General features: G+C 42.6%; 1 protein-coding gene and 1 long non-coding RNA gene across 4 annotated transcripts in view; both read left to right on the forward strand.

The window, feature by feature from the left end:
* Positions 1–22,047, forward strand: part of CRADD (CARD and death domain containing adaptor protein) — a 56,093-nt gene that overhangs the window by 8,781 nt on the left and 25,265 nt on the right. The gene's annotated exons all lie outside the window — the stretch shown is intronic.
* LOC310642342 lies at positions 17,576–20,553 on the forward strand. The gene is made up of 2 exons (XR_014492891.1): positions 17,576–17,697; positions 20,207–20,553. It is a non-coding gene; the product is annotated as an uncharacterized lncRNA (long non-coding RNA).

Raw genomic sequence — 22,047 nt, forward strand, 5'->3', positions numbered from 1 at the left:
CAATAGTAACGGGGGACAACTACCCTGACATCAACTGGGAGACAAACTCTGCACCAAGTGGAAGATCAAACAGATTCCTGACAAACCTAGCAGACAACTTTGTCACCCAAAAAGTAGAAAAGGGAACTAGGGGATTGGCCATTTTGGATCTAATTCTCGCTAACAGATGAAATGATAGAAGGTGTTGAAGCCACAGGAACCTTGGGAGGAAGTGATCATGCAATATTGGAATTCAACATTATGGAAGCACAAGCAATAGAATACAGTCAAACTAGAGTCTTGGACTTTAAGAGAGCTAATTTCAATAAACGTAGAGAGAGCTTGAGAAGGATTCCATGGATGAGAATCCTCAAGGGGAAAACAACTCAAGAAGCTTGGGAAATTTTGAAAAGTGAGATAATAAAAGCCCAGTCTAGCACAATACCAACAAAGAGGAAAAATAACAGCTCTCAAAAGAAACCAGCATGGCTGCATAAAGAACTCTCTGATAAATTGAAAGATAAAAAGGGCAAGTATAGAAAGTGGAAAGAGGGGCACATAACTAAATCAGAATATCAGCAAATAGCCCGAGCCTGCAAAGAAGTGAGGAAAGCTAAGGCTCAAAATGAACTAACGCTTGCAACCAAAGTCAAAAATAACAAAAAAAGCTTCTTTCAACATGTAAAAAACAAGAAAAAAGTGAAGGAAATGATTGGTCCATTAGTGGTGAAAGTGGCAAGAAGGTGACAAGCAACAGAGAAAGCAGAACTCTTTAACTCGTTTTTTGCATCTGTCTTTAAACAAAGGGAAGAAACAGACCAACCTATCAAAAATAGTGCCATAAAAAACAGAATAAAAACACAAGTTAAGATAGGCAAGAAAATGGTAAGTGAGTACCTGCCCAGCCTAGACGAGTTCAAATCACCAGGTCCAGATGGATTACACCCCAAGGTTCTCAAGGAACTGGTGGCTGTGATCTCAGAACCACTGAACTATATTTTTCAAAGATCCTGGAGCACTGGTGAACTACCAGAGGACTGGAAAAGAGCTGATGTAGTTCCCATCAAAAAAGGGGAAAAATGGATCCAGGAAATTACAGACCTATCAGCCTGACCTCAATACCTGGGAAGATTCTGGAAAAGATAATCAAACAACGAATCAGTGAGCATCTAGAGGCAAACAAAATCATTACTAAAAGCCAACATGGGTTTGTCAAAAAAACATCATGCCAGACAAATCTTATTGCATTCTTTAACCAACTGACAAAATTAGTGGACCAGAGGAATGCTGTGGATATAATTTACATGGACTTCAGTAAGGCATTTGATAAAGTAGATCACAACCTACTACTTGATAAGATAGGAAAATGTGGGTTAGACAGCATTACCACCAGATGGATTCGTAGCTGGCTGACTGGCTATAGTCAGCGTGTGGTCCTCAATGGAACCGCATCTACATGGAGGGAAGTGTGTAGTGGTGCACCAGGGCTCTCTTCTGGGCCCAGTGCTCTTCAACATCTTCATCAACGATTTGGATGAAGGGATAGATGGGGAACTCATTAATTTTGCAGACAACGCCAAGCTGGCAGGAATAGCCAACACTCCAGAAGACAGGCTTAAGATACAGGAGGATCTGAACAGACTTGAACACTAGGCGCTATCTAACAAAATGAAATTCAATGGTGAAAAAAAGTAAGGTTCTACATTTAGGCAAGAAAAACTAAATGTACAGGTATAGTATAGGGGGTATCTTGCTCAATAGTAGTAACTGTGAGAGGGATCTTGGAGTCCTAGTGGACAATCACTTAAACATGAGCCAGCAGTGTGCTGTAGCTGCCAGAAAAGCCAACACAGTGCTAGGCTGCATTAACAGAGGGATAGAATCAAGATCACGTGAAGTATTAATACCACTTTACAATGCCTTTGTAAGGCCACACTTGGAATACTGCATCCAGTTTTGGTCACCAACATGTAAAAAAGATGTCGAGACTCTGGAAAGAGTACAGAGAAGAGCAACAAAGATGATTGGGGGACTGGAGGCTAAAACATATAAGGAAAGGCTGCTGGAATTGGGTATGTCTAGTTTAATGAAGAGAAGGACTAGGGGTGACATGATAGCAGCATTCCAATATCTCAGGGGCTCCCACAAGGAAGAGGGAGTCAAGCTATTCTCCAAAGCGCCTGAAGGCAGAACAAGAAGCAATGGATGGAAACTAATCAAGGAGAGAAGCAACCTAGAACTAAGGAGAAACTTCCTGACAGTTAGAACAATTAACCAGTGGAACAACCTGCCTCCAGAAGCTGTGAATGCTCCAACACTGGAAGTTTTTAAGAAGAGACTGGACAGCCATTTGTCTGAAATGGATAGGGTTTCCTGCCTGAGCAGGGGGTTGGACTAGATGACCTCCAAGGTCCCTTCCAACTTTACTATTATGATATGATTATGCCTAGTGTTAGCCAATCAGGCAGTAAGATGACTTCCTAACTGAGGATTTATTTGGAGGAATACTGGCAAAGGCATAATAGTCTGAAAGCATCTGCATAATGTTTACAGTTTTTAAGAAAAGTTGTGGCTGTTGGCAGAAATGTTTAATTCTTTCTAGGAACAGCAAGTTATAATAGCTTGTATGTTTCTGTAAAATGATAACTGTGTGCTGTGGGGTGGGATTAAGTTTCCTGTGGTATGTTTTCTTTCTATTTCTCTCCTTCCTGCTCCTAAATACTAACTATATTGATGTGAGTTTAGATTTAATGCTGAGAAAAAAGTGGATAGATCTGTTCATGATGAATGTTCCCCCATATATATACATATGTTGATACACAATCAATCATATAGGAAAGTAGTAATAGGAGTAGGAAAGCAGTTTTACCCATTCTTCTTTTCTGTCTTGTGATTTTGGATTAGTTTATCCATATAGCTATTTTTGTCTGAAGGGTATTCAATCAGATTTGACAGATAATCTTTAGACAGATAATATTAAATCAGAAGTAGGCAGTTTAGCATCTTCCAGATGTTCGTCAACCACAGCTGTCAGGGGATTTGGGAGATTACACTTCAGAGTTAGGGAGAGGACACTTTTGCATATCCATGGCCTAAAACAAAGCATTTTAAAGCATGATTGTGCCATATTTGAATGAGTGTACGATTCATAGTGCACTAAATAATAAAGTTAATATCTAATTGCTGTGAATATGGCCTGATGCCAACCCCCATACCAGTTTGGCTGTCCATACCCTCTCATCTGGAAGGCTGGGATTAAGGCTGGGAAAAGAATGGGACTGCTGTTTTCCCTGCAGCTTCTGATCATAGAAATGGCTTCACATTTTGTATTTTGACCTTTTGAATGTCAGAAGGACTGCACAGTTGCTATGTGAAAGGCTAGTCTCTTTGGGCCTCTGTGTGTCTGTGTGCTATGTGCACACTTTCATATAGTGAAGCTCCTATTTCTCTGAATCGGAACGGTGCACTATTTTTATTTGCTTTACTATAAATGCAAGCTATAAAGACTACATACTAAAGGCCTCCTTTTAAGTAGGACTCTGCTCCTCTCAGCTCTCACTTATCATCATCTTGGATTGATGGAACTTTATGTTTTCTATTCTAAAAAGGAGTTGTTTTTCAGTGCCTATGATCTCTATTTGAGTTACATAAGGGCAGGATTGCTGAAAATGTAAATTACCAATTGCTCTCCAGCATAGTGAGAGAAGGCTAAAGGAGAGTTTCTGTTGAAAGATTTGGAGGTCTTCTAGCAGATTCTGAAGAAAAGTCCTTCATTCCTGCCATTTTCTTAATTTGCATAACCCTTTGATGAATTTAAAGAATGCATTGCATTGCAGCCTGAAAAATGCTTCTACAAAAATCACATCAAAATCTCCTATTTTGTTATTGTAGATTTTTACATGACTAGAGTAGATAATAACTAATATGTTTATAGTTTCATCACCTGAAGATTACTAGCTCATTTGTCATCAGGGAACAAAGACTATGTTCATATTTGCTTTCATATTTTAAACATTTAATTTAAATATATGAAATATTACATTTTTTAACATCCAGCAATATAAGACTGCCTATTATTAAGCCAAATAAAAACTAAAAACTAAAAATATCCTACCAATACAGGGGAGGAGGAGTAGTGGGTGGTGGTGTTTATAGTAGAGTATGTTTGAGGAAGAGGGTGTGTTTCCTGATAACAGGTTCAAACCTTCACACACAATCATGCTGCCACCAACCTTGAACTCTGATTTGAGCCGCCTCCATGGATCAGGGATGACATAGAAAGGCTTCTACAACTATGGAATGTGATGGGTGTATTAGCTTAGTTCCTGGAGTTCTAATCTGGAGTTCAAGTGATGTTGATCAAATATGAGGTTTTTGTTTTTTTTAACCCATTCCAAGAACAGTAAAAATCACTCTCAAAATGTTATGAACACATTTCTAATTCCTCTATACTGTATCTCTTTAGTTTCTGTGTTTCCATAAAACCCATTTTCTTTGCAGTTGCTTTTCTGTCTTACACTTGTTCTTTGTTTACACAAGCAGTTGGAGACACAACAATATATTTTTGCCAAAATGTAATTTGACATAGTCATCTGCTGTCTCTTTGGTGAAAATTGGAAGAGATTTATCCCTATTAGCTGCCAATTCTTTGTTTTTGTTCCTTTTACAGGATTACTGCAGAAAATGGTTGAATAGCCAGCATTATAAAAGTTGTAATATAATGTCAATCACTTTCTTTGACAGTCTAAATCAGTGATGGCTAACCTTTTAGAGACTGAGTGCCCAAACTGCAACCCCAAACCCACTTATTTATCACAAAGTGCCATGGCTACATCAGTATTGTGCTGTTGGGGGGGGGCGTGACCCACTGGGTGGGTGTGGCTGCAGTGGTCACAGCAGATGGGGTGGGGGTGAGCAGGACCTCCTCAATGTTGCTCATGGGGACACCTGTGAGGGCAGAGTTGGGAGAGATATAGGGGGTTCTCTAGTGGGTGGGTGGTGGGCAGGAGGCTTGACCTTCAGGGTGAGGCAAGGCAAGGCAGGGGGCAGGATGGGGGTGATTTGCCATGGGGCAAGGCATGGCAGGGGCTGGGGTGGCTACTGCCTGACACCATCGCCCCCCCCCACAAAGACCAGTGAGCACATGGGGACCGACAGTATCTGTCAGGAGCCACAGCCTGCCGGCCCCTTGACCAGCACATTCTGGGGCTCCACAGCCCGCTGCCAATACCAGGCCAGCCTTCCAGCAGCAGGTGGAGTAGGGGAGGGGGGGAGGCATGTGATGCAGACTGCTGGATGCGCCTACGCTGTCCCATCTGATTTTGCATGCTGATGGAGAGCAGGTCTCTGCTGGTCATTTTGGCCCCTTCGCAGATCTTGCCTGTGGTCCTGTTCCCTTCGTGCACCTGATGCACCTTGGCCCCGCCTCAGGCTGCTGCCGCCTGCAGCTCACCCAGATCCATTAGGCTGCTGCACAAAGGAGACAAAGGAGATGAAACGGCTGGCTAGCAAGCTTGAGTAGAGGTGGTAGAGCACACCCACACTTAGCAAGCCAAAGGCCACTCTGAGCAGGGAAAGCTGGATCCCCATTGGCGCCATTGCCCCCCAGTCCCAGCTAGGATTGTGTTCCTCCCCCCTATCTCTGCTGGGCCTGGGCGGCCATGACACCAATGGGGATCTGGCTTTCCCCGCTCAGGGTGGCCTTTTTGCTTGCTGGCCCTGGACATGCTCTACCACCTCTATGCGGGACTTCTTAGCCAACTGCTTCACCTCCTTTGTGCTAGGCAGGCCTGCAGCTCTGGGCAGTGGGCTAATGGACCTGCGCAAGTGGCTGGCAGCCGCAGTAAGTACCGAGGTAAAGGAGGGGAATGCACTCCACCCAAGGACCAAGGGCAAGACCCTCAAGGGGGCTGAGGAGATGACCAGTGGTGACCAGCTCTCCAACCAAAAAGAGATGGCACAGAGTAGGCGTGTTCGGTGGTCCACATCATGTGCTCCCCCGATTCAATGTGCATCCAGTGTCGCCGCAGCACTGCTGATGCAGCCCTTGCTGCTGGATGTTGTCGTCCCCCATGCGCTCACCGCCTCCTGTTTTGGGGGCTTCCGGGCTGGTCGGGGCCAGGGTGGTGGTGCCAGTTCCTCGCCATCCCTGGGGCATCCCTGTAGGGCCAATACCGCTTGCTCACTCACTTCCTGCCCCATTGCTTCCAAACACCACGTGCTCACTACTCTGACGAACTCTGCTGGGGCAACGGTGCACGTGCCCACAGAGAGGGCTCTGAGTGCCACCTCTGGTGTGTGTGCCATAGGTTTGCCACCACTGGTCTAAATAAAACTTAGGTAAGATTGAGCAGTTTGGGCATGGTTTTAATACTACAATTACATATATTCCAGGGATATCCTTGATGTTAAAATTTTGAATAAAAGGAATAAATGGATTTCCTACCCAGAAGTGTTAATCTTTTGTTAACAGCTGTAATACTAAAGTGATCTTTCTTTTATGGTTTGGAATCTTTTCCTCAATGATGACGGAGCAAAAAAACTATGTATTTCTTCATTGCCTCTTGAGTACAATGTTAGCTTTTTAAAAATGTGATGTTTTCTACTTGTTCAGCAGCAGTTCTCCACAACCTTTCTTTTCTCATTCTAGTTTGTATACCTGCTGTATTTAGGTGAAAACTGAATTTTATATTTTTTTCTTTCAAACTCTTGAAATAGTGAGACAAAAAATATTTTTGCCATTGCTTTCATTTTCATTTGGATAACAGAGGATTTCAGTCCCTCCTTATGTTGTCAGTCTTCTGACCTTTCCGAATCTTATTAATGATTCTAAAACTTGCCTTCATCTGAAGATCATTTATTTGAATTAAGATAAATTTCACGTTACGGCATCTTTGCAGAGATATATTCTTGCTCAAGAAAAAGGGAAAGCCTTTGTGGTGAATTAAACAGAAGGGGGGTAACTCAACAGAGGAATTGATCTTCTTTGAGGCTTTCTCGGCTGCTAACACTGTTATCAGTCCCAACTTTGAAGATGCTAAAAAGAAATCTTCCCCCTCGTCTTCCCCCACTACACTTTATTTAAAAAAAAAATTGGAGCAACCGAGCAGTAAAGATGATTTCTTTTGTTTTTTATTTTTCTTTTTTCAGTTATCTATTAGAGTGGGGTTTTTAATAGCTTTTATGTTAATTAATTCTGCATTATTATTGCTGGTTTGACCTTGAGGAAGACAATTTTCTTTGCAGTTTTCTTTTTTTTCTTAACTGAGCTTAATTGATAGGCTATTTCTATTACCCCAGTTTTTGCCATCTTTATTGTCTGTGTCCCTAGTGTTGTTCTGTACCAGCCTGCTACCGGCCCTGCAGAAAAGGCAACCCCTTTATAAACGGCAAGAGGCTGGAATGACGTCTGCCAAATTTATTACTACAAAAAACAAACAAGACACGAACCAAGATACAGGAGCTTTGAAACACTATCTGAGCGGTTGCTTTCAGCAAACCAGCCCTCCCCATACATTCCCTTTATAAAGAGTTCAGGGCGTGGCCTCTCTCTGCCTCCTTCCGAGAAGCCCCACAGCCTTCCTCTGTTTACTCCTACTTGACTGCCTCCTGCGTCAGGCGTCCTTGAACAGGGCCAGCTGTGGGTCATCTTCATCCATACTGTCAGGCTCACACAGCTGGGTCTCCATGGTGACCAAGTGGGAGGGGCCTGCCTGAGGGCTATCATCAGCAAGATCTTCAACCCCCTCAGCAAGGTCTTCAACACCCCCCTCCTCCTCCGAGTCGTCCGACCCAACTGCCGAACCCACAGGCTGACCCTGAATCACAACAAGTGTGTTGTCCATTGCTTTCACCAACTCATTCCCTGTTGACTAACAAACTCCCTGTTCTACTTATTTTTGAAATACTATTTTAGTTTTAAAAACATGAATGGGAGCCTGGCATCTTGCAAAACAAATCCTCAAGCATGATTTCACGTTCTACAATGTTTTTGGTCTTCGTGTAGGTCTTCTTCCTCAGGTTAAGGTGACTTGCCCAAGTTCTCCTACCTAAGGCAGGACAAGATTCATAGTCTCCTAGTTTCTAGTCTTCATGCCTTATTTAACTATCCAGGATAATACAGTGTTAATTACTTTGAAGATATTCAGTATGTGTAGTCCTGGGAAGTCTGAATTTTAGTTAAAAATGGTAGGTAGGTGGAGAGACAGGATCACAAAACAGAAATACTCTTAATTTATAATTGTTATAGTTTCTACATCTAAAACACACACAGAATATAACTCTGTCTTGTATTAGTCAAACTAGATGCTTTATAATGAAAGCATCGGTTAAATTCCCTAAATGTTTCTAGGAAAATATAATCGAAACCATTCTAGGCAAATTCATGCAACTGTAGTGTTTTATCTTCCAAATTCTGTTATGCTTTTAATGCTTATTCTGAGTTCTGAATAATAAGAGTTTTCTTTACTAGGAACAGAGAAGATATACAGTCTTCAAGCAGCTTATATTTTAATTGTGACCCTGTTTTTAGATTGAGACAGTAAACTGAATGGCAGAAATTAATTTCTGTAAAAGCTGAAAACTTTTCTTCATGTCTTTTACTTCCATTGTTCATGAGTTAGCCTCCTTTTCCCTCACCAAATATGCTTTCTATAAATTTTCTATTAGATGAATAACTTACATAAGCAATTTTAAAATATTAATTTTGAATAAGTAATCTCAAGATCCTTTATACTCCAAGATTATTGAAAATTAAAACCTGAGATATTCTCTGACTTGGTTTGGAGAGGGTAAAAATCTGGCGTTCTCAGTAGCCTTATTGGTTCTTTGTTTATACCGTATACTCATAAGATCCAATTTGGTCTAGTGCAGACATGTCAAACACAAGGCCCGGGGGCCAGACCCGGCCCGCTAAGTGGTTTCATGCGGCCCGCGAAGCGATCCTGGAAACAGTGAGGGAACGGCCCCCACTGCCTTGGCCCTGGCCCAGAGAGCCTCCTTCTGCCAGAGACCCTGAGATCTGTCCCACTCCTGCCCAGGCCCCCATAGGCACCCTTGATGCGAATGATGTAGAGCTGGCCACGCCCACCCAGTAGGCCATACGCACTCTAGCCACACCCACCCAGTAGGCCACGCCCACCCTGGCCATACCCACCCAGCCCCCTGAGGGCAACCGCAATGCTGATGCGGCCCTCAATGAAATTGAGTTTGACACCCCTGGTCTAGTGGTTATGGCACTAGGTTAGAAAGCTGGAGACTTGGAGTTTAAGTCCAGCCTTGAACATGAAAGCCAGCTAGCTGGGTGACTTTGGTCCAGTCACTGTCTCTCAGCCCAGCCCACCTCACAGGTTTGTGGTTGTGGAGAAAATAGGTGGAGGAAGGCGTGTTGGATATGTTCAGTGCCTTGAGTTATTTGTAAAAGTAATAAAGGCAGGTTCAAATAAATGAATAATAACCTCAGATTTCCTCTATTTTCAACAGCTGTCACCAGATAATCAATTTTGTTCAAAAAAAAGGGCACCGATGAGGAAATGTGTTTATAATTATGCTTCTGTGTCATCACTTTGTAGCACATAGTTTTAATTTATTCTCTATTTTGGGATACTGAAAATTAAACATCACATGCACTGCTGCCCTTCAGAGAAGGGGAAAACTAAAAAATAACTGAGCTCTGATTTTATTCTCGGAAATACTAGAAGGCGATTAGAAAAAACATATAAGAATTTTATCTTTTAAATTTATTGAATTTTTAATCATATACTGATAAAAAAGCATGGATATTAAATCAGTGGGAAATCAAATAACTTATGTATCATAATTGCTTTTCTATTATCACAACTTCTACATTTTTCACACGGGCCCTCTACAATCATGCAAAATTACTTGCTATAAGCTGTTTTTTTTGAATATACTCAGTCTTTATAAATATGAAAATGGAGAACCAGGACATAGTTCAATATATTTAGAAAAGGAGGGGAAAATGGCAAAACCTTTATAAATAAATCCCAGACTCACACGTCATCAAATCCCATATTTATGTGTGCTATTGTTTTTTTTTGTTCTGTGTGCATTTTTCTCATTTTCTTTCCAACAACTGTACGTCATATTTTGCTTGTCGCTAGACAAACAGTGCTGGAGAAAAAAAAAGCAGATATTTTATCATCAGAATTCACTGAATTGTGTACCCATCATTAGGAAATAATCCTAACCATTAAAAATGTTACTACAAGTTTCAAGAAAGAGTATGCAAAAATGCAAGGAAAAAAAATCCAGCCCCAATTGATCGACAATAAGAAATAAAACAGGAAAGAAAAATGGGGAGGGCATTGTCAACGTAAAACATTATGAAATCTGTAGCAAAGAGAAATATGATACATTTTTAACCAGATACAAAAGTTTGCATTATCTCTTGAATTCAGTTCTTAATATCTAGACTTTTTTTACAGTTTCTTAAAATAATTACTTTGACAATTTCCCATGATAGATATAAAATACAATTTCTCAAAAACAATAAAATTCTACATTTTTGTAATGTAATTCAATATAACTTTTTAAACATTAAAATATTTCTCCATTAATCTACAAACATACACAGAGAGAGATTTCAAAAAAGAAGCAAATATAGAACTAATCTTAACTTTAAGCAAGATCTGATTTACAGTGTAAGCAAATAGCAGTGCTTAGGTATGTAACTATAGCTTTACTAGAAGAATCACAATGAAGAAAATATTCACTAAATTAGGCTGCTCTTCTGTTCCCATTGTAAATACTACCCATCACTACTACTGTTTTTTTAAACACAAACAAACTTGTAGAAGATACTCTATAAAACTATAGTTGTGCATCCTGCGTCTTGTGATAAAAAGATACTATAAAGCTTTTAAGGAACAGAAAATTGTTTTAATAAAAAATGGCTTCAGAGTATTTCAGTAATCATTAAATTCCAGGACAGGTGTTGCATATATCCCTGCTAAGAATGATCTGGCTTTTTTTCTAAGAAATATTATTGCACAATTCAAGATTCATGGAAGTTGTCCCCAGTTGATTTTTTGACCTTCTGCTATAAATTTATAAAACGTGCACACACAAAAAGACTGACAAACAAATATCTGTCTATCACTCTGTATTCTTCCAGGTGGAGATTTTTAAGGCTGTGAGATATACTTCAGAATTACATGGGATAGTGGTTTTGAGATCTTCATGCTAACTTCAACTACTCCAAATGGTAAATTTGAGATTAACAGCATTAATGATATGGCATGGTTTATTCACAAGCTATTTCTAAGCATCTAAGTAAAGATAATGCCTTTGTTCATGTACCTATTATAGCTGGATTTTAAATTAAAGTCAAATGTACTCCCCCTCTACGTCTCATCTGAGTCAACACCCCAGTAAGTGCAGAGGACAAGATTAGCTTCCTCACTCTCCATGAGAGCATGAGGAAATATGGACACTTCCATTAAGGAGGAGCATGTGTTACACATACCCAATATAATTTCGCCTTATAATTGCAGAATCTGTCTAGTTAGTATATTGATTTTTTCCCCCACTGGTGCATAATTCTTGTATTGTGTAGTAGCAGAAAACAGCACAAAAATATGATTGAGGGAAACCAAATGTTTTCAAAAAGTATTTATGAATAGCAAAACTAAAGCCTGAATTTTTGTGCTGAATTAATTGCTCATGTTTCTGGGTTTCTCTTCCTTAATTCATCTCCGTTTGTGTCTTGCATTGTTGAAGTTTTGGACTGGCAGATTAACAGTATGGTTTTTGATTTTGTTGTTTGTTTGGAGAACTTTGACTTGCTTTATTTTTGCTTTACTATGTAGTAAGTAAAGTGGGACTAACATATGCTTTTGAATTCAATCTTAATACATCATTTCTTTACTCTATTAAATATCGGAAGGAATGTAAATACAGATCTTTTCGATGCCCAGAACATTAGAATAGGTGCAAGATGATTAAAATATGTTTAAAACAAAAAAGAATGTGGCTTTCACTACAAAGTAATTTTTTTTCACAGCCGTCACTTAATCCTTTTATGTAATTCAAACTGTTTTAACAATATGATTTTTCCAGGAAGACAGGAAACAGTAAAAGAGCATGGATTTTAAATCTTCTCTGTTTTACTTTACAAAATCTCTGTGTTAATTTAATGATTCTATTGTAGAAAAAATATTTTTGTTCCCTCCTCTTTTTTCTTAGAATACAATCTCTAAGAAATCCAGAGGGCTGCAGAATGCTGAAATACTTGTGTTCAAAAAAAATATTCTGATACTCACTTTTGAGCTTTTAAAAAGATACTTTAATATATTTAAAAGCAGTTAAACAATTGAAATGCTATTTTTTTTTAAAAAAATGCTTTTACTCAGTAATTGGATAATAATATTTTAATTAGGACATTAAAGTGAAAGACTGAAGAAACAATGGTAAAGATTTTAGGAAAAGTGTCTAAGCTATTGTCATGTGACATTCTTTATAAGAATTTAAAAAACTTTTAAAAGTTTATAGTCATAATTAAGATTTGACCTCCAAGTCATATTGGGAATTTGGAGTTCAAACAGATTGGATCCTGAAAAGACGCAAATCATATTTACTATTTATTTATATTCATACATTTCTCACAATGTTCAAGCCAATGTATGTGGCTCTCTTTAGTTGCTATTGATAAGGTAAAGGTTCCCCCGCACATGCGTGCTAGTCGTTTCCAATTCTAGGGGCCGGTGCTCATCTCCGTTTCAAAGCCAAAGAGCCAGCGCTTGTCTGAGGACGTCTCCGTGGTCATGTGGACGGCATGACTAGACGCCAAAGGCACATGGAATGCTGTTACCTTCCCACCGGAGTGGTCCCTATTTTTCTACTTGCATTTTTACGTGCTTTCGAACTGCTAGGTTGGCAGAAGCTGGGACGAGTAACAGGCGCTCAACTCTGTTACGTGGCACTCGGGATTCGACCCGCCAAACTGCCGACCTTCTGATCGACAAGCTCAGCGTCCTAACCCACTGAGCCACCACGTCCCTAGTTGCTATTGATACAACTCTGTAAATTGTATTAAGCCCTAGAGAGTATGATTGACTCCTTATAAATCAGGGGTGTCAAACTGCCGGCCCGCGGGCCAGATGCGTCATGCGGAAGTTGCGCCCACCTCATTGCCGGCAATGGCAAAATCATCCTGATACGTTGCGTGATGTCATGTGACATCGCGAGTTTGACATGTCTGTTCTAAATGTTAATTTGAATCCTTGTCTTCTCAGTCTTAAAGCTATCACTATAGAGTATTGACATCCTCACGTTTTGTTTGATAGGAGCTTGGTTATCTATTTATTTATGCAGTTATTTATTTCAACTATTGCTAACCAGTTTTACTATGCATTTTCAACCAGATTGCATTCATTAATTGTAGAATTAGCAATCAAGTTGTGGATTCACTAATGGGTCAGATCATAGGATTCTTCGTGAATGTATTAAATATTCCTTTCAATGTTGGATTACTGTATTGTAAGTCCACAAAAATGTAAATTATACTGTAGGGCCTTATTAAAAAGCAAATATTTATTGTCTTATAATTAGAATTTAGTTTAGGTTTCTTTGCCTCCTGATTGTTAATCCTTGATCAGGAAGTAATACTTACCTTGCAATGGTGGCACTTTCACCAAATGCTTCTTCTGCTGATTGTTTTTACCAAGTACTTATTTTAATGTTTTTGAACACATATTAGCAAGCAATGAGTGTGGCTTCCAGGAAATTTCACGAGGTTCATTATTCCCCAGTCATTCTGAGCAGGAAGAAAAGACAGTAAATGAAACAGCATAAATTAAACTTAAGAAGCAGATGAGAACTGAATGGTTTAGCCCGAAAAGCACCTGACAATTGTTGCAAAACAGTGATGGTCAGCTATGAGTGTTGTGCTATTGTCAGCTGGGTATCATCTTTGGCAGACATACCATATAGCCTAGCAGTGTCACTTTTAACTAAGCTTTAATTTTATGAAGACTGGGAGAATCATTTTAAAAAGTAAATGCAGTTATTAAAATGTGGGTGCAGCAGTTAGCTGCTGTTTATCCTGTTAAATCTTGTGTATTTTTCCAGTTAGCAGAATATCATCTTGGCATTCCTTGTTTCCAGTTAATAAATGGATTCTTCCAAATTCTTCTGAATGGTAGCTTATGCACTGTCTAGCTTATGCACTAGACCCCTTAGACAGCATTTCACAACTTGGAGCATAGCCAACATACTGCTGATCTATTAACAGGATGCTGGAAATGCTGGTGGTGTATGACCAGTTAATTGCCCCTCTGAATGGGTCATGTTGCCCCCTGCTTGGGCCTCTTAATATGACTATTAAGAGAAGAGAAAGCAAGGTAAAGACAGTTTGCTGTTCTTGCATCTTCTTTCTTTCCTATTAATTAAAGAAAAACAAAAAATAGACAATACTGCACCAGCAGAGAGCTTATTCAAAGACATAATGTGTCTCTGCTAGACTGAGGACTTTAAGTTCTCAGTGATATAAACTTTTTTTCTGCTCAGTCTTAATATACCAATATGAATCACTGCTTTGCCAGGTGCAAATACAGGACAAGCTATCTGCATAATCTTGGGAGATTAACAGCATTATATAACACTCCAATAAATGCCAATTATTTTTTCTTTACTAGAATGAACAGGTGTGAGAGAAAAATCAAAGCATGACCTCAGGTGTTTTAAAGCTGTTATCCCTGTGCCTGCTTGTTTAGAAATAGTCTTAATGAGAAATCCTTTTTCATCTACTGTGCTTTTGCAAATATTCCATTCATACATTTGAGAGGCTATAAATAAAAGAAAAAAGAGTAGGATGAGGATTAAAATTCAAGACTTTCATAAAATATCCAGGATGAAATAATTCTAATAAGAATATATCCATATGGGTGGCATTAATGATAAATGCATTACATGCAAAAAAAGTCCCTGGGTCAGTTGCCTACATTTTGAGGTAAGGATGGGAACTCTCCTGCCTAAAGGCTTAGAAAACGTTTAATCACTTTTACTAATTGTGGTTTGGGTAGACCAGGGGTTCCCACCCGGGGGTGCGAGACAATATTCCAGGGGATGCGAAAACTTGGGTTTAGAAGTTTCAAAATTATAGTGTATATGCATAATTATTTCATTATTTCAAAATTTTGTAAGAGGTGCGAGAATATATCAGAAGCGTTCTAGGGATCAGGGGTATAGAAAAGGTTAGGAGCTGCTGAGGCAGACCATTGGCTAAGAGCAATTCCTCCTAGAGAAAGTATATGTCAGTTCTAACAGTTGTCATCGACTTGATGATACATTATTATCATAATTAGGCCAATAACTTCATGCAGGAAAGGGAATCTTCTAGATAAATACAACCAATTATTTTATCTTTTACGCAGCTTTTGTCTTCTATTCATTCTGTGTTAGCCAAGAAAGCTAAAATTTTCATGGACCTGGTCTGGAAAATCTGAAAACCACACTTTAAAAGAGGTAGAAAATAGGTAAAGGTAAAGGTTCCCCTGCACATGGGTGCTAGTCGTTTCCAACTCTAGGGGCCGGTGCTCATCTCCGTTTCAAAGCCGAAGAGCCAGCGCTTGTCCGAGGACGTCTCCGTGGTCATGTGGCCGGCATGACTAGATGCCAAAGGCGCACGGAACACTGTTACCTTCCCACCATAGTGGTCCCTATTTTTCTACTTGCATTTTTTACGTGCTTTCAAACTGCCTAGGTTGGCAGAAGCTGGGACGAGTAACAGGCGCTCACTCTGCACTTGGGATTCGACCCGACACACTGCCGACCTTCTGATCGACAAGCTCAGCATCCTAACCCACTGAGCCACTGCGTCCCTGTGGTAGAAAATAAGGATGTCCAGTTACCATGCCTAAAGTGTTGGGGGTCTCCCGATACTCCCATGTTACACCTCTGCTCCGTGAGCTGCATTGGCTGCCAGTTGCTCTCCGGGTGAGATTCAAGGTGCTGGTAATGACCTATAAAGCCCTATATGGCATGGGTCCGGATTACCTATGGCAGCACCTGCTGCCGGCATCAACTTCCCTCCGTCAGTGCGCTCCCACAGAGCGGGCCTCCTCAGGGTGCCTCCGATCAGAGAATGTCGATTGGTGGACCCCAGGGGGAGGGCGTTCTCTGTGGGCACGCCAGACCTATGGAACCGCTTGCCGGTTGAGCTCCGGACGGCCCCCGACTTTCGTTTCTTCCGGCGCGATTTAAAAACTTAACTATTTGAACAATCTGGCCTGGTCTGATGGGTTTAGGGTTGGATTTAATTTTAACATAGTTTTAATTATTGTATTATATTGGGCATAATTATTTAATTCTTTTAAACCTCTTTTTTAACTTTTGTATTTATATTCTGATATTTATTGCCCTGTACACCGCCCTGAGTCCTTCGGGAGAAGGGCGGTATAAAAATTTAATAAATAAATAAATAAATGCCTAATTCCAATTAAATTTAAGTGGTGCTCACCCTAAGAAAGTAGTCATGACAGTGATGTCAGTATTAACTGTGGAATTATTCTTGAAACAAGTTTATCATTTCATAAATTGCCAGGAGCAGAAACAGAACAGAACAGGACTTTCCTGGAAATTAAGCAAGTGGTGAGCGGTTGCTATAGCTACAGTGTTTCAAGGAACTTACAGCCTTTTAAGAATCGCTGGAGACATTCCCACTCTTAGCACCGATAGTGGCTATTATTACAAGCATAACCTCTTTTCAACCAGTCTGCTTTTTTATTCATGTGCCTGGCTAATGGTGGTGCTACTTTCGCAACCAAAATTAGAAATCAGTGCCCAGATAAAGGCATAGATAGAAGATGGAGCCAAGCCAACCATCTCAACACCTTCAGCATTATTGTTTTGTTCTCTGTTTATCAGTTCGGTTTCCATCATTTTCTTTCCTAGAATGTACAACCCTGTTAACTGCATTTTTTTCAACTCCCCCATAGCCCCCATGGAAAAAGCAGTTCTGAGCATGGAAAGGTCCGGATAAATTGAACCAGGCCCTGGAAAGTGTACAACTTACGGAAGGCTTAGCCTTAAGAAAAGAAGACTCAGGAAGAGGTTTTCAGATGCCTGAAATAGAGCCATACAGAAAAAAAAATCAAGGCCTGGTTGAATGTTTAAGAAGTTCTTAACAATAAGACTTTACTAGAGATGTGCAAAGAAGTGATAGGTTTCATTGGATGTGTTTATTTATTTATTTTTATTGCTTTTATAAAAACATATAATAAAACAAAAAATACATATAAAATACAAAACATAACATAAACAATACAATCAACAAAAATACAAAAAGAATACTTAACTTCCATTATTCTTAATCTTTCTAATCATTTTCAGGTGACTTCCTCAAAGTCCCCCCTATCTGTGTTTCATCGTAGATCATCATTAGCAATTTCTATTTCGTAATTCTAAATGATATTTAATATCTATCTATATTTAATTTCTTATCATTTAACAATCATCATTCATTGGATGTGTTTAAGAGGGTACTAGTGAACTCACTGTATGCTTTAATTTGGTTTCTTGTACTGAGAAGGGAATTGTACTTTAGTGCTGCTTTTCAGCTGTGTTTCTATGACTTCTGAAAGTAAGAGCTGTTTCCTTTAGAACAACATGTAATTTCATATCCTGTCTGTTCTCAGTGGTCTATCTGCTGCGCTTTATTTACATATGTCACAAAGTGCTCTTTAAAGAGTATTGTCTAAGGCAGGGGTCGGCAACCGGAAAAAGGCAAAGAGCCACTCAGAACCGGTTGCGTCACAAACACAAAAAAGTGGGAGCCGCAAAATGTGCGCGCGCGTGCATGCAGGCACGCGCATGCGCAAAACAAGGCAAAACGTGCACAAGCCCTGCCCCCATCCACCTCCAGTATGGATGGCTCTGCCAAAAGAAAAGCAGCCGAAGCAAGCCTCCCATTGAGAGAATGGGGCGGCGGAGGCTTGCAAAACGGCGGATCCAGCCTCTGCCGGCGGCTTGCAAAACGGCGGATCGAGCCTCTGCCGGCAGACACGCTTGCAGAATGGCGGATCGAGCCTCTGCCAGCGGCAGAGGCTTGCAGAGCGCGGATCCAGCCTCTGCCGCTGGCAGAGGCTCTATCCGCCGTTCTGCAAGCCTCTGCCGCCGGCAGAGGCTCGATCCGCCGTTCTGCAAGCTTCCGCCGCCGGCAGAGGCCCGATCCGCCGTTCTGCAAGCCTCCGCTGCCCCATTCTCTCAATGGGAGGCTTGCTTCGGCTGCTTTTCTTTTGGCAGAGCCATCCATACTGGAGGTGGATGGGGGCAGGGCTGTGCGCGCTTCCCCCCCTTCCCTCTCGTCGCCGGGGCTGTGCGCGCTTCCCCCCCCTTCCCTCTCGTCGCCAGGGCTGTGCGCGCTTCCCCCCCTTCCCTCTCGTCACCGGGGCTGTGCGCGCTTCCCCCCCTTCCCTCTCGTCGCCGGGGCTGTGCGCGCTTCCCCCCCTTCCCTCTCGTCGCCGGGGCTGTGCGCGCTTCCCCCCCTTCCCTCTCGTCGCCGGGGCTGTGCGTGCTTCCCCCCCTTCCCTCTCGTCGCCGGGGCTGTGCGCGCTTCCCCCCCTTCCCTCTCGTCGCCGGGGCTGTGCGCGCTTCCCCACCTTCCCTCTCGTCGCCGGGGCTGTGCGCGCTTCCCCACCTTCCCTCTCGTCGCCGGGGCTGTGCGCGCTTCCCCACCTTCCCTCTCGTTGCCGGGGCTGTGCGCGCTTCCCCACCTTCCCTCTCGTCGCCGGGGCTGTGCGCGCTTCCCCACCTTCCCTCTCGTCGCCGGGGCTGTGCGCGCTTCCCCACCTTCCCTCTCGTCGCCGGGGCTTGCAAAACGGCGGATCCAGCCTCTGCCGGCGGCTTGCAAAACGGCGGATCGAGCCTCTGCCGGCAGACACGCTTGGAGAATGGCGGATCGAGCCTCTGCTGGCGGCAGAGGCTCGATCCGCCGTTCTGCAAGCGTGTCTGCCGGCAGAGGCTCGATCCGCCGTTTTGCAAGCCCCGGCGACGAGAGGGAAGGTGCGGAAGTGCGCACAGCCCTGGCGCCGAGAGGGAAGGTGGGGAAGCGCGCACAGCCCCGGCAACGAGGAGGCAATGGGGGGGGCGGGCGGGCGAAGCGCGGCTTTCGCTCGGCGGGGCTCTCAGCACCGCCGAAGAGGAGCCAACGGGGAGGGGGCGGGCGGGTGAAGCGCGGCTTTCGCTCGGCGGGGCTCTCAGCCCCGGCGACGAGGAGCCAACGGGGAGGGGGCGGGCGGGCGAAGCACGGCTTTCGCTCGGCGGGGCTCTCAGCTCCGCCGACGAGGAGCCAACGGGGGGCGGGCGGGCGGGCGAAGCGCGGCTTTCGCTTGCCGGGGCTCTCAGCCCCGGCGACGAGGAGCCAACGGGGAGGGGGCTGGCGAAGCGCGGCTTTCACTTGGCGGGGCTCTCAGCCCCGGCGATGAGGAGCCAACGGGGGGGGCGGGCGAAGCGCGGCTTTCGCTTGCCGGGGCTCTCAGCACCGGCGACGAGGAGCCAACGGGGAGGGGGCGGGCGGGCGAAGCGCGGCTTTCGCTCGGCGGGGCTCTCAGCACCGCTGAAGAGGAGCCAACGGGGAGGGGGTGGGCGGGCGAAGCGCGGCTTTCGCTTGCCGGGGCTCTCAGCACCGCCGAAGAGGAGCCAACGGGGAGGGGGCAGGCGGGCGAAGCACGGCTTTCGCTTGCCGGGGCTCTCAGCCCCGGCGACGAGGAGCCAATGGGGGGCGGGCGGGCGAAGCGCGGCTTTCACTCGGCGGGGCTCTCAGCACCGCCGAAGAGGAGCCAATGGGGGGCGGGCGGGCGAAGCGCGGCTTTCACTTGGCGGGGCTCTCAGCCCCAGCGACGAGGAGCCAACGGGGGGCGGGCGGGCGAAGCGCGCCTTCTTGCTCGTCGGGGCTGCTAGCCCCGGCGACGAGAGGGAACGGGGGGGGGGAAGAAGCAGATCTACTTACGTTTTACTTCTTCCTCTCTTCCTCCACTCTGCCAGTAAAAAAACAAAGGTTTGTGGGTAGCCCACAAATGGTTTGTGGGCGGTCCCACAAACCAACCAATCAATTTAAACTTTTCAAGTTTTTTTGTGAGAAGTTTAAATTGATTAAGTTTTTTTAGTACCATTTTTTTTTTCAAGAGGGAGGAGGCCTGGGAGCCGCATGGGCCGGCTCAAAGAGCCGCATGCGGCTCCGGAGCCGCGGGTTGCCGACCTGTGGTCTAAGGAGTCATAAGTTGATCGTTGCTGCTGTGGGTAGGTTTTGTGTAGAAACATTTTGCTTCAGTTAACATTATGAGAATGATATGTATTGTGCTATTTGAAATACTTTACAGAGTAACAATGGTTACTCAGTTCCATAAAGAAAAAGATGACTGCAATACTTGGGGGATGCTTAATAACTTTCTTTTTAAGAATTTTGATTGTAATGGTAAAATTTAATACAAACTATACTTTAAAAAATAAAAGAGAATAGGAAGAAGAAAAAAGAAGAAAGAGACAAGTATGAATATAGGTAAGAAGTAAATAAGCAAATAAAGAATATACTAAAGAATAAATTCTGACCTTCATCAATATATATATATATATATATATAAGCAAATTTCATGACTCCTCACTCTTCCTCTAGGGTTACAAACATTTATTACTTCATCCCATATACCATTTATTATCTATAAACAAAACCATGAAACATTTTTTTCAGTTCTGGTGTCAGCAGAAAGTCTATAAAGGGTTGGCAGAAATAACAAGGTTGATCAAATAAACCAGGGATCCCCAACCCTCAGGCTGCGGCCCTCTACCAGGCCTTGAGCCATTTGAACCAGGCCGCGGAAGTGGTGGCAAGATATCCTCTCCCTCTTCCTACTGGTCCGCAAAGCCAGAAGAGTTGGGAAACTCTAAAATAAATGATCTTTATATTCCTTTATATCACTTACAACAGTCTCAATCTTTAGCTCATTCAAATGTTATGGATTTTGATTTGTCTTCATTTCTTCTTTGTCCCATTGCAAAGAGTTCTTCAAGGTTTTCACAAGTCTCTTATAGATCCAATAGGACAAAATTATTGAGGTGACTGTTTTGGTTTGTCATTTGCATTTCTCTTTTTAATTTTAAAATCTCTGCTAGTTTCTTTTTCTAATTCATTCTCTTGGCCTGTTATCCACTTTGATATCTCTATACAGTATTGTCAGATAAAAATTCTTCTACATCTGTCATTTCTTCCATAACATCTTTATGAGCTGTCGTGGCACGGTGGTTAAAATGCAGTACTGCAGGCTACTTCTGCTGCCTGCTGGCTGCCTGGAGTTCGGCAATTTGATTCACACTGGCTCAAGGTTGACTCAGCCTTCCATCCTTTCATGGTCAATAAAATGAGGACCCAGATTGTTGGGGGTAATATGCTGACTCTGTAAACCACTTAGAGAGGGCTGTAAAGCACTGTGAAGCGGTATATAAGTCTACGTGCTATTGCTGTCTTTTGGACTTAGTCTATTCATGGAAGCAGAAATCATTATTGACGTTATTGATGTTTCAGCTACAATTTTCTTATTCCATTCTTTAAAAGTCTTCGATATTTTCATTGTTACACTGTTTTGCAATATTTTGCAGGGTTGAGTTTTTTCCTCTTCCTAAAAGTCTTTGTCCCCTCTAGTGTTCATGTCATGAAATTGCTTATCTTTGTTATATCTTGTAAAAACCAGAGCAGAATCTATTTTACATCAAAAGCTGTTCTTTATAATCACAGGTAGTCCTTGGCTTAATACAGTTCATTTTGTGACTGTTCAAAGTTACAATGGTACTGAAAAAAGGGATTATGACCATTTTTCACACTTACAACAATTGTAGCATCCCCATGGTCATGTATCAAAATTTGGATGCTTGGCAACTGATTCATATGTATTATGGTTGCAGTGTCCTGGGGCCATGTGGTCACCTTTTATGACAAGCAAAGTCAATGGGGAATCCAGATTCATTTAACAACCGTGTTACTAACTTAACAATTGCAGTGATTTACTTAACGTGGCAAGAAAGGTTGTAACATGGGGCAAAACTCATTGAACAAATGTC

This window comes from Vipera ursinii (assembly GCF_947247035.1).
Source record: "Vipera ursinii genome assembly, chromosome: 6".
NCBI lineage: Eukaryota > Metazoa > Chordata > Lepidosauria > Squamata > Viperidae > Vipera > Vipera ursinii.